Source organism: Ovis aries, chromosome 8 (assembly GCF_016772045.2).
Source record: "Ovis aries strain OAR_USU_Benz2616 breed Rambouillet chromosome 8, ARS-UI_Ramb_v3.0, whole genome shotgun sequence".
NCBI classification, from domain to species: Eukaryota; Metazoa; Chordata; class Mammalia; order Artiodactyla; family Bovidae; genus Ovis; species Ovis aries.
This window is the reverse complement of record NC_056061.1, coordinates 55,343,694-55,356,529: the sequence shown is the minus strand read 5'-3', so window position 1 is coordinate 55,356,529 and position 12,836 is coordinate 55,343,694. Positions and strand designations below refer to the sequence as shown.

At 38.9% G+C, this 12,836-nt stretch overlaps 1 protein-coding gene and 1 long non-coding RNA gene across 3 annotated transcripts in view; one reads left to right on the top strand and one right to left on the bottom strand.

Moving 5' to 3' along the window:
- Nucleotides 1-12,836, top strand: part of ARHGAP18 (Rho GTPase activating protein 18) — a 201,694-nt gene that overhangs the window by 43,023 nt on the left and 145,835 nt on the right. The window lies entirely within an intron of this gene.
- The window catches only part of LOC132660246 (uncharacterized), a 52,113-nt gene that overhangs the window by 26,099 nt on the left and 13,178 nt on the right, over nt 1-12,836 (bottom strand). The window contains exon 2 of the long non-coding RNA XR_009601637.1: nt 12,152-12,217. This is a non-coding gene — a long non-coding RNA (uncharacterized LOC132660246). The remainder of the gene's footprint in view (nt 1-12,151; nt 12,218-12,836) is intronic.

The following is a 12,836-nucleotide window of genomic DNA, read 5'->3' as shown; positions in this document are numbered from 1 at the left end:
AAGCTAAAAGTTCACCTCATTTTGACAACGGGTAAGAATATTGCCTCTCCGTATTAATGCTTGATGGAAGTGACTTGTGGATGGAAAACATTTGGCTCTGGAGTCACTCCTAGTGAAGGCATTTTTAACACGAGGCCTCAGACCTAGAAGAACCTTTTTCTTAAGGCTTCTTTTGATTTGAGTACCAAAGGACGATGGTCATCCATCTTCCCAGAGACTTGTCAGAGAAATCATTCAGATTTATGCAATATTGTGTTGAAAATAATGAATCTATTCACTTGGTTTGGCAGTTTAAAAAACAGAGTATAAAGCAAAGCCATCAATTATAAAATAGAACAGCTGTAAAAATTCTATTGCATTTTATTTTTAATCTGGTTTTATGTGAATTTTGGAGGTTTGCCCATTGCGAATTTGTGTGATATATATATATATTTTTAAACAAAGCACAACTTTTGACTAAAAAGACATAAAAAGGTATAAGCAGGATAGAATCGTTGGTAAATCATGTCTTTGCACCTTAGTTTTTTTGTTTTACCTATAAAATGGGAGTAAAATTGTCATCACATATTGTTGGAAGAATTAAAGTAGAGGATATAGGAAAAACACTTAGTACCATTTATTATGCCATGCACCTTACTATCAGGCATTCCTTGGCAGTTCAGTGGTTAGGACTTAGGGGCCCTGGTTTGATTCTTGGTCAGGGAACTAAGATCCTGTAAGCCACATGGCCAAAAAAAAAAAAAAAAAAATTATGTAGATGATTTGTATCATTATCACAGAATCACTAAAAGTAGGAGATCTGAGGGTCCCTGTGATTTAACTAACCTTTCCTTTGGTGGTGGTTGTGGTTTAGTCACTCAGTTGTGCCAGACTCTTTGTGAGCCCATGGACTATAGTCCGCCAGGCTTCTGTGTCCATGGCATTTTTCAGGAAAGAATACTGAAGTGAGTTGTCATTTCCTTCTCTAAGGGATCTTCCAGACCCAGGGATTGAACCTGGGTCTCCTGCATTTCTTTATACGGTGAGGAAACTGAGCTATAGAAAAGGTGCTGTGCACAGAGGCACAGTTAATTAAGCGTCAACATCTGTTCTGGAAACCAGATCTCCCAAAGCCATGGTTCTTTTCTAACACCAATACTGGGGTGAGTCATTAGCTCGCTCCACCTGGACATGTATGCTGTAGAGCACGGCTGTCCATGCTAAGGGACAGCTATTTTTTTTCTCAGGACTGTCAGCAAGGCAGATGGACTGAGAACTGTCTTTAAGAGGCAGGTCAAGATCAAAGCACTGTCACGTGATGCATGCCTCTGATATTCTTTGAGATAAAGTCTAAACAGTAAGATAAACCCCTATTACCAGCTTCCCTTTCCAAACCAAGTTCCTGCGGTGTCCCCTTTCTCTCAACAGGAAGACCAGACCTACTGGCCATTGTCCTTGATCCATGTTCAGCATCCTGGGATTGTCAGGAATGGCTCAGTGTCACCACCGCCAGCTGTGTTCCAAGAGAAAGAATTCGCAACCCTCATGGCTAAAGCTGCTGCTCTGTGGCTCCCCTTAATGGTCTTCAGTTTCCTATGAAAGGCCTTTGAAGTGCTAGACAGAGGGGCAAACATCCCCCGCCCTTATTTGGCTTGCTGCTTGCCACTCTTAGACCTCTAGTATCTCTAGAGGTCAGGGATTTGGGGACACTGGGCCTTGGATCAGGTGGGAGCTGTTACCATCATATCCATATAACCTGCCAATGTGGGAAGTGTGGTCCATCACACTGTCAGGGAGGTTCACAACGTGATGTGCCATAGACAGATCACGTGGCGGTGAGAGGGAGCACAAGTTCCCATGCGCTGTGCAGCCCATCATTTTACAAATCAGAAAACCCAGCAGAACTTCAATGGGCCTGGCATCTCTCATGACTGCAATGGCTTTGTTTTGTGCCAGTCCTTATACCTGGCAAAGATAATACTTTGGTCATCTGAATTCTACTTGGAAATGTTCAAAGCCCAACCAAAACTGAAATGATGGTGCTTTAAGGCAAGGGACTTAAGTACTTTGCCATAAGCTAGTATGTATTCTATGAAAAGTGAAAGTGTTAAGTTACTCAGTTGCATCCAACTCTTTGCGACCCTATGGACTGTAGCCCGCCAGGCTCCCCAGTCCATGGAATTCTCCAGGCAAGAATACTGAAGTGGGTACATGTATATGTATGGCTGAATCCCTTCACTATTCACCTGAAACTATCAACAATGTTGTAAATTGGCTATACCCCAATACAAAAGAAAAAACAACAACAAAAAAAGAAAATTGGAATAGGTTGCCATTTCCTCGTCCAGGGGATCTTCCCAACCCAGGGATCGAACCTACATTCCCTTATGTCTCCTGCTTTGTCAGGCAGGTTCTTTACCACCAGCACCACCTGGATTTTTATGTATCCTATGATGGACTTATTTCTTCCTTTTCAGACAGTTTTCCCATTTCAGGGCTCTCCCTCATTCAAGTCTTTGTTAAATTGTCCTGAGACTATTCACATCAAAAATCACAACAGGACCACAGGGGAGCAAGTAAAAGAAAATCGGAAACCTGCAGGGATGTTACAGGTGTAAGTAGAAGAGAGATTTGAGTAGCATGCAGCTGCCTTTTCAGAGATGCTCAACTTACAATAGCAAGTGGACTGCTGCCCCTGGTCCTTATTGACCTGAGGAAAGGATCCTGACCATTGGAATATTTTCAGGCCAGATTCATGAGGCACCAATGAATAAAGGATGTTTCTGGCTCTGGAATAATTTGAAGTAGCTAAGTTAATAACATCTCTAATGTCTAGGCTTTATAAAGCAAAGGTCTTCTAAAATTAGATACTTGTAATTTATAATTAGGCTTAATTATAGTTGTTGATTAGTGATGCCAGTGGTAGTTTAATGCTGTGCTGTGGGGAGAATTACAGACTTTGTGTTCTTCTCTTGGAGCATTTTTCTCATGCATATCCTGATGCTCTATAAAATAAAGTCAGGTTGAAAAATTGGTCAATTCTAGTGTAATAGTGATTCTGGTTTCTTTAGGAAAGGGGAGGTAAAAGAATAGAGTGAAAACGATATTTTTCCTTCCTATTTCAGAATGCATAGCTGACATTGCTTCTCAAGTGATATAAGGCTGTATTACCAATGACTGATTCAGTAGAGTAGCTTATTCTTACCACAATGTTGATTTTATCAGCCAAGAAACTATTCTAGCAGAGATTCAAATCTACTGCATTTTTTGATTAAGCTGTTCTTAGGGTGTTCACTGACCTACCCACCCTCAACCTGTGGGGAAGGATTCTTGAAGCTTTCGCTTGTGTCCTTGGCCAGACCCAGTGGCTTTAACATGAATATTTCAGCATATTCAGTCAATAAATACTGAAGAGTGACTATGTCCAGACATTATATTCAGAGTATAGAGACCTTAAGGACCATATAATCCTACAGAATCCTCGTGTGTGTGTGTGTATGTGTGTTGGGGGCTGGGGGTTGAGTTATCAGAAATAACTTCAGTATAACAAGTTGAGACATAGAATAGAACACCAGGCCTGGGCTTTCCTGATGGGTCAGATGGTAAAGAATACACCTGCAATGCAGTAGACCTGGGTTCGATTCCTGGGTTGGGAAAATCTCCTGGAGGAGGCCATGGCAACCCAGTCCAGTATGCTTGCCTGGAGAATCCCCATGGACAGAGGAGCCTGGTGGGCTATAGTCCATGGGGTCACAAAGAGTCAGATACAACTGAGCAACTAACACTTTCATTTTCCACTTTTTCATATACTATGGGAACATGGTGGTGGAGTGATCACACGTTGGCATGTTGTTCATACTTCAGTAATTCAGCCTTTCTTAAGAATGAATGTCCAAGGGAGATCTAAGTTAATGCCTAGAATATCATTGTGAGACATAAAGGCTCTCACTCTTTAAAATGCTAGGCAAAGTACATGTCTTAGCAGTACACTTTTAGCTAAAATGCCTGGGGCGTGGGGAGGGAAACAGCCTCAAATCCCTCTTTATCATGGGGCAGGATATATAGAGAGAAGGAAAGTGAGAAAGTTTGGCATATGCTTTGCTACACAGCTGACTGTGGTCAAGGGGGATTTACTTGTTGGCACCAAGTATTATCTTGGTGGAAGATTAAGTCACCTTTGGAACAGTCCTTTATGAACCTGCTGCTGCTAAGTTGCTTCAGTCATGTCCGACTGTGCAACCCCATGGATGGCAGCCCATCAGGCTCCCCCATCTCTGAGATTCTCCAGGCAAGAACACTGGAGTGGGTTGCCATTTCCTTCTCCCATCCTTTATGGACCTAGAATTTGTTATAATGAGATTCCAGTGAGTGTGTTATAACTTGAACACATACAAAGGCTGAGAAATATTAGTAGCTTACCTTTTCTCTTGAAAGAATAAGACATGCTCACTACAGAATTGTGCAGAGCATTTGTATGCTTAATTTATAGGAACATGGTATTTCTCTGTCAAATGAAAATAAACGTGAAATTGTATATTTAGTCATAAAACATAATAGTATTCAGAGGATTAGAGCTCTGGTACAGTGCTCAGCTGCTAGTAATTTTTGCTCCAAGTTTCCATTAAGGACACAACAGAGCTCAAACTGAACACAAATCTGCTTGAGATTGCAACTTCTAACTGCACCATAGTATTTCTTTTGGCAAATGGCATAAGCAATATGCCAGTAAAAAGACTGTATGATTTATTTAAAGTCAGGAGATGTGAGTTCAAATGTGAGCCCTGGTGGTCCTCTTTATTGTAAATTGCTTACTCTTTCTAACTAATCTTTCAGTTCCCTCATTTGTCAGATAGAGACAAAGAAATGAGGATTGATTGAGAAGAAGTAAAATAGCACAGAGTAGCATGTAATTGGCATCTACTAAATTCACTTATTTTTAATGGGGGGAATCTAAGAATTTGGGCCCAACAGCTTTTAGTAAGTTCTTTATTTCATTCTTATATATCAATTTATTACCATCAGCTAATATAGTGCCTGGCACTAGTAAGTGCAAGGCAAAAGTGTTTGCCAAATGAATAAATTGATGAATGGCCAAGGAATGTATTCTCATAGAAAAATAAACCAATGAACTCACAATAATTATGCCATGAATGATATTTTCAGGTCAATCTAGTGACCTTCACATTAATTCAGGAAATAAATAGTTAAGAATTCCACAACTACCAAAAGATATTTAGTTAGATTAGAAAGAAAACAAATCTTGCCATTTGCAACAGCATGGATGGACCTGGAAAGTATTATGCTTAGTGAAATAAGTCAGACAGAAAAAGACAAATACTGTGTGTTATCATTTATATGTGAAATCTAAAAAAAGCTAAATACAGTGAAACAGAAATAGGCTACAGATACAGAGAACAAAATAGTGGGGCCATACTAGTTTGCATTCCCACCAACAGTGTAGGAGGGTTCCCTTTTCTCCACACCCTCTCCAGCATTTATTGCTTGCAGATTTTTGGATCGCAGCCATTCTGACTGGTGTGAAGTGGTACCTCATTGTGGTTTTGATTTGCATTTCTCTAATAATGAGTGATGTTGAGCATCTTTTCATGTGTTTGTTAGCCATCCGTATGTCTTCTTTGGAGAAATGTCTATTTAGTTCTTTGGCCCATTTTTTGATTGGGTCGTTTATTTTTCTGGAGTTGAGCTGCAGAAGTTGCTTGTATATTTTTGAGATTAGTTGTTTGTCAGTTGCTTCATTTGCTATTATTTTCTCCCATTCAGAAGGCTGTCTTTTCACCTTGCTTATATTTTCCTTTGTTGTGCAGAAGCTTTTAATTTTAATTAGATCCCATTTGTTTATTTTTGCTTTTATTTCCAGCATTCTGGAAGGTGGATCATAGAGGATCCTGCTGTGATTTATGTCTGAGAGTGTTTTGCCTATGTTCTCCTCTAGGAGTTTTATAGTTTCTGATCTTACATTTAGATCTTTAATCCATTTTGAGTTTATTTTTGTGTGCGGTGTTAGAAAGTGATCTAGTTTCATTCTTTTACAAGTGGTTGACCAGTTTTCCCAGCACCACTTGTTAAAGAGATTGTCTTTACTCCATTGTATATTCTTGCCTCCTTTGTCAAAGATAAGGTGTCCATATGTGTGTGGATTTATCTCTGGGCTTTCTATTTTGTTCCATTGATCTATATGTCTGTCTTTGTGCCAGTACCATACTGTCTTGATGACTGTGGCTTTGTAGTAGAGCCTGAAGTCAGGCAAGTTGATTCCTCCAGTTCCATTCTTCTTTCTCAAGATTGCTTTGGCTATTCGAGGTTTTTGTATTTCCATACAAATCTTGAAATTATTTGTTCTAGTTCTGTGAAAATGTGCCTGGTAGCTTGATAGGGATTGCATTGAATTTGTAAATTGCTTTGGGTAGTATACTCATTTTCACTATATTGATTCTTCCAATCCATGAACATGGTATATTTCTCCATCTATTAGTGTCCTCTTTGATTTCTTTCATCAGTGTTTTATAGTTTTCTATATATAGGTCTTTAGTTTCTTTAGGTAGATATATTCCTAAGTATTTTATTCTTTTCGTTGCAATGGTGAATGGAATTGTTTCCTTAATGTCTTTTTCTACTTTCTCATTATTCGTGTATAGGAATGCAAGGGATTTCTGTGTGTTGATTTTATATCCTGCAACTTTACTATATTCATTGATTAGCTCTAGTAATTTTCTGGTGGAGTCTTTAGGGTTTTCCATGTAGAGGATCATGTCATCTGCAAACAGTGAGAGTTTTACTTCTTCTTTTCCAATCTGGATTCCTTTTATTTCTTTTTCTGCTCTGATTGCTGTGGCCAAAACTTCCAGAACTATGTTGAATAGTAGCGGTGAAAGTGGACACCCTTGTCTTGTTCCTGACTTTAGGGGAAATGCTTTCAATTTTTCACCATTGAGGATAATGTTTGCTGTGGGTTTGTCATAGATAGCTTTTATTATGTTGAGATATGTTCCTTCTATTCCTGCTTTCTGCAGAGTTTTTATCATAAATGGATGTTGAATTTTGTCAAAGGCCTTCTCTGCATCTATTGAGATAATCATATGGTTTTTATTTTCAATTTGTTAATGTGGTGAATTACATTGATTGATTTGCGGATATTGAAGAATCCTTGCATCCCTGGGATAAAGCCCACTTGGTCATGGTGTATGATCTTTTTAATGTGTTGTTGGATTCTGATTGCTAGAATTTTGTTGAGGATTTTTGCATCTATGTTCATCAGAGATATTGGCCTGTAGTTTTCTTTTTTTGTGACATCTTTGTCAGGTTTTGGTATTAGGGTGATGGTGGCCTCATAGAATGAGTTTGGAAGTTTACCTTCCTCTGCAATTTTCTGGAAGAGTTTGAGTAGGATAGGTGTTAGCTCTTCTCGAAATTTTTGGTAGAATTCAGCTGTGAAGCCATCTGGACCTGGGCTTTTGTTTGCTGGAAGATTTCTGATTACAGTATCAATTTCCGTGCTTGTGATGGGTCTGTTAAGATTTTCGATTTCTTCCTGGTTCAGTTTTGGAAAATTGTACTTTTCTAAGAATTTGTCCATTTCTTCCATGTTGTCCATTTTATTGGCATACAACTGCTGATAGTAGTCTCTTATGATCCTTTGTATTTCTGTGTTGTCTGTTGTGATCTCTCCATTTTCATTTCTAATTTTATTGATTTGATTTTTCTCTCTTTGCTTCTTGATGAGTCTGGCTAATGGTTTGTCAATTTTATTTATCCTTTCAAAGAACCAGCTTTTGGCTTTGTTGATTTTTGCTATGGTCTCTTTTGTTTCTTTTGCATTTATTTCTGCCCTAATTTTTAAGATTTCTTTCCTTCTACTCACTCTGGGGTTCTCCAACTCTTCCTTTTCTAGTTGCTTTAGTTGTAGAGTTAGGTTATTTATTTGACTTTTTTCTTGTTTCTTGAGGTATGCCTGTATTGCTATGAACTTTCCTCTTAGCACTGCTTTTATAGTGTCCCACAGGTTTTGGGTTGTTGTGTTTTCATTTTCATTAGTTTCTATGCATATTTTGATTTCTTTTTTGATTTCTTCTGTGATTTGTTGGTTATTCAGAAGTGTGTTGTTCAACCTCCATATGTTGGAATTTTTAATAGTTTTTCTCCTGTAATTGAGATCTAATCTTAATGCATTATGGTCAGAAAAGATGCTTGGAATGATTTCGATTTTTTTGAATTTATCAAGTTTAGATTTATGGCCCAGGATGTGATCTATCCTGGAGAAGGTTCCATGAGCACTTGAAAAAAAGGTGAAATTCGTTGTTTTGGGGTGAGATTCCTTAAAAAATTGCAAATAGAACTACCTTATGACCCAGCAATCCCACTTCTGGGCATACACACCGAGGAAACCAGAATTGAAAGAGACACATGTACCCCAATGTTCATCGCAGCACTGTTTATAATAGCCAGGACATGGAAACAACCTAGATGTCCATCAGCAGATGAATGGATAAGAAAGCTGTGGTACATATACACAATGGAGTATTACTCAGCCGTTAAAAAGAATTCATTTGAATCAGTTCTGATGAGATGGATGAAACTGGAGCCGATTATACAGAGTGAAGTAAGCCAGAAAGAAAAACACCAATACAGTATACTAACACATATATATGGAATTTAGGAAGATGGCAATGACGACCCTGTATGCAAGACAGGGAAAGAGACACAGATGTGTATAACGGACTTTTGGACTCAGAGGGAGAGGGAGAGGGTGGGATGATTTGGGAGAATGACATTCTAACATGTATACTATCATGTGAATTGAATCGCCAGTCTATGTCTGACGCAGGATGCAGCATGCTTGGGGCTGGTGCATGGGGATGACCCAGAAAGATGTTATGGGGAGGGAGGTGGGAGGGGGGTTCATGTTTGGGAATGCATGTAAGAATTAAAGATTTTAAAATTTAAAAAAAAATAAAAAAAAAAAAAAAATAAAACCAGCTTGAACACCTGGAAAAAAAAAAAAAAAAATAGTGGGGCCAGAGGAGAGTGAGGGTGGAGGGAAGGGTAAAATAGGCAAAGGGGATTAAGAGGAAAAAACTGCTAGTTATAAAATAAGCGAATCATAAGACTACAGCATAGGAAAAATAGCCAATATTTTATCATAATTTTGTGTAATTTATCAAAATGTTGGATCACTATGTTATATGCCTGAAACTAATATAATGTTGTAAGTCAGCTATACTTCAGTTAAAAAAAGGGAGCTAGGAATTTTCTTATATTAATTAACTTAAAGCTTACTCTATCAATTACTAGAACAGGTAATTTGTTTTGATGTTAAGAAAGGAATGACTGTATTTCTGCCTGAAATCTATCATTGTTCACTGGTTGGTACAAAGAACAGAAATCTGAAAGGAAGTAAGCCATGTCCAGGAGTTCACAGGTGGTCCAGCCAGTGGTTAGGACTCAGTGCTTTTACTTTGGTGGCCCAGGTTCAATCCCTGGTCTGGGAACTAAGATTTGCAAGCTGCATGATGTGACCAAAAAAAAAAAAAAAAGAATAAGCCTATGTCTTTGCCAAGTTACCCAGGGCACATCAGGTGGTTTCTAGGACTTGGTAGGAAGTGTATGCTCATGTGTACTCCTGGAGAACATGGAATCTCATTCCAACAGGACTGGCTCATGACAGTGCTGGGGTGTGTGGGTCAACCGAGAGAGGATTCCAGGAGCTCAGAAACCAAGCTGGGAATGTGATGGGTGACATGTCACCAGGAGGTGACATGCAAAGTCTGGACGACTCTAGGCCAGGCGGGGGCAGGTTCCAGTTAAACTGTGCCCGCTTGTAAGGACTTCTGTGCTACTCTGAAAGGCCACAGCCTTCTTTTTAAAGGTGAAGAAGGATAAACAGATAACCAAAAGAAGAAATCTAGAATAGGGATTTTCATCTTACAGACGGGAGCTTTGCATTTGAAGCCAGTCATTTCTAAGAGAGAGAGGTAATTACGGGAAGAACTGACTGGTAGTGCTCTGTGCCCTCTCTGCAGTCTTCTGTCATGCCCAGAGTGCGCACTTTATTGATATTGTTGTTGTTAACATTGTTGTTTTCTAGTAACATGTTTGGCAACTTGATTCTTGTTTTTTGATAATATGGTCTTGAGGGTTGAAGCAGTGCTAAATACACAGTAATTAAATGAATGTGTAATTTATTGACTGAATAAATGTATCAGTATCATATATTGAGGGCTGCCCTGGTGGCTCAGGGGTAAAGAATCCGTCTACCACTGCAGGAGACAAGGGTTCGGTCCCTGGATCAGGAAGATCCCCTGGAGAAGGAAATGGCAGCCCACTCCAGTATTCTTGCCTGGGAAATCCCACAGACACAGGAGCCTGAAGGGCTATATAGTCCATGGGGGTCACAAATGGAGTCGGACATGACTTAGTGATTAAACAGCAATCATGTATTGAAGTTTTGAAATACTTGGCAAATCTTACAAGAATCAAATTTCTGACTTTTTGGTGAAATTTAAAAATTGGTTCTACTTGGTCATTCTATTTCTATATTTTCTCTAAGATGCGTATTTGTTTCACATTTGAATATCACTGAAACTCTGATGCAGCTTACAGTTGGTGCTTTTCATAATATCGGCAGTATTTTTCTTTACTAATGGTTTGCAAATAATGAATGGCAAGTCTAAAACGGGATATGTTTCTTAGATTCGGTAAGCTATAAAAATAATATATAAACTCGCCTTGATAATGCATGTGCTGCCATGTGCATAGGATGGACTAATGGAATAATAGAAAGAGCACAGATTTTATATCAAAAGGATTTTATTGTGAATCCTGGTTCTGCCTTTTTCTGAAAATCTGAGCAGAGAGCTTGCCCTGTCATTAGTCTTTGAGCCACAGTGCTCTTATCTATGTGATGGGAATAAAGCATTCATATTAGGGATCTGTCCTAAATAGATAATTTAATGAGCAAAATAAATTATTTTTATTAATTTAAATTTATTAATACATTTAAATTAATAATAAATAAGATTAATTTTTCTCATTTTAAAATTTATTAATAATGAATAATTTAATGAGCAAATTCAGCAAATTCCTCCTTTTTTCTCTCAGCCTCCTTCACCAGCTTACATGTGCTTTAGACCAGCCCTGTCAGGTAGGAACATGTAACTTCATTTTACTGGTTCAGAGAGACAGGCTTAGCAGCACAGGTGAGTTGAGAGAGAGACCTCCCTGGAGTTTTGATTTTCCCATCCCCCAGTGCTCCATTCAACTTCTCATAGGTAACTGTCGGCTTTGGTGAGAGCTTAGCTAGTTTTTTGTTGATAAGTTTCCTTAGGCAGCCTGGGTAACAATTTTACACAATACCTTAATAACAATATCATACACTATATCCTTTCTGTAAAGGATTTTAGCTCTTGCCCTCATCCTGTAAACAAGGATGGGCCTCTATTTAAAGAGGAGGAAAAGGAAGAAGGAAAAGGATATTGTATCACCTGGCCTAGCAATTTCTGAGCCAGATGTTTTCCTCATCTCATTGTTCACCAGAAAATTGGTTCAAGATGGTATAAACCACATGTTCAAAAATACTGTGATTCATAAATCAATTCACACTATTCTTTTATTTGGATAGAGCAAACCTATGAGGTGAGACTAACATTAAAGATCAGCACTAGGACCTTGGGGCTTAGTGCAAAACCCAAAACAACTTGTCAGGATTCTACTATGATAGACCAATAGACGAATAGCCAATGGATATTAGACCTTCAGGCCTTAAAGATCCAGGGTGGAATCACTGGTAGATGCTGTGGAAATTGCTTTTATGTTTTCTCACTTTGGCCTGAAAATTTTCAATTATAAGTGGTTTTTTTTTTTTTTTAATTTAGCCTCAGCATTTTTTTCTATTTGGTAATCACATTTTTAAAATTAAGCTGCAAATGAATCAAATAACAAGGAAATTGACTTGGTTTAATAATAAAGCTTTACCAAAATTAAATGCAAATGATGTGCTTTTCCTTTGAAGTGGCAGTCAGGTTTCTGAGTGAGCCTACCCACTTCAGCAAGGGCTAGCTCTGTGATTAGGGACAAAGCTCTGATGCACGTTAAAGCTCTAGTGCCCCTATGATGGCAGATTAAGAGAAAAAATAATCTGAAAGGGCCTAGCCAGTACCTGAAACTTGATAGTTGCTCAGAAAATTCACCTTTCCCATCTCTCGTCTTCTTTTTTTAAGTTAGGCTGCAATGCAAGCAAGACTCTTTTTTAAAAAAATTCATCTTATTTTTTTTGCTGCCCTGCAGGGCATGTGGGATCTTAGTTCCCTGACTAGGGATCAAACCTGAGTCTCCTGTATTGGACCACCAGGGAAGTCCTATTCTATTCCGTTTTTAATCCCTCACTCTTGATTGAAAACTTTCATTGTCTGGGGACCTCTTTGGTGGCCCAGTGGATAAGAATCTGCCTGCCAATGCAGGGAACACTGGTTTGATCCCTGTTTCAGGAAGATTCCACATGCCGTGGGGCAAAGCCTGTGCACCACTACTGCAGTCCATGCACCTGGAGCCCATACTCTACAAGAGAAGCCACCACAATGAGAAAGCCCACATGCAGCAACAAAGACCTGTTGCACCCTAAAATAAATAAAAATGAAAAACTCTCATTGTCTGAAATAGTTTTGAAGTTTAACAGATCTAAGTGGACTTCCAGTGTAGAAATGAGGCATCTTTAAGAAATGGGTAAATGCTCCTCCTCACCAATGAGGCAGGCACAAGAATAAACCCTTTGGGTGACCAGTTCTCTTGTGGGAGAGCTGGGTTGAGACCCAAAGCTTTTCCTCACCTGCTAGCTGTCCCCCCGC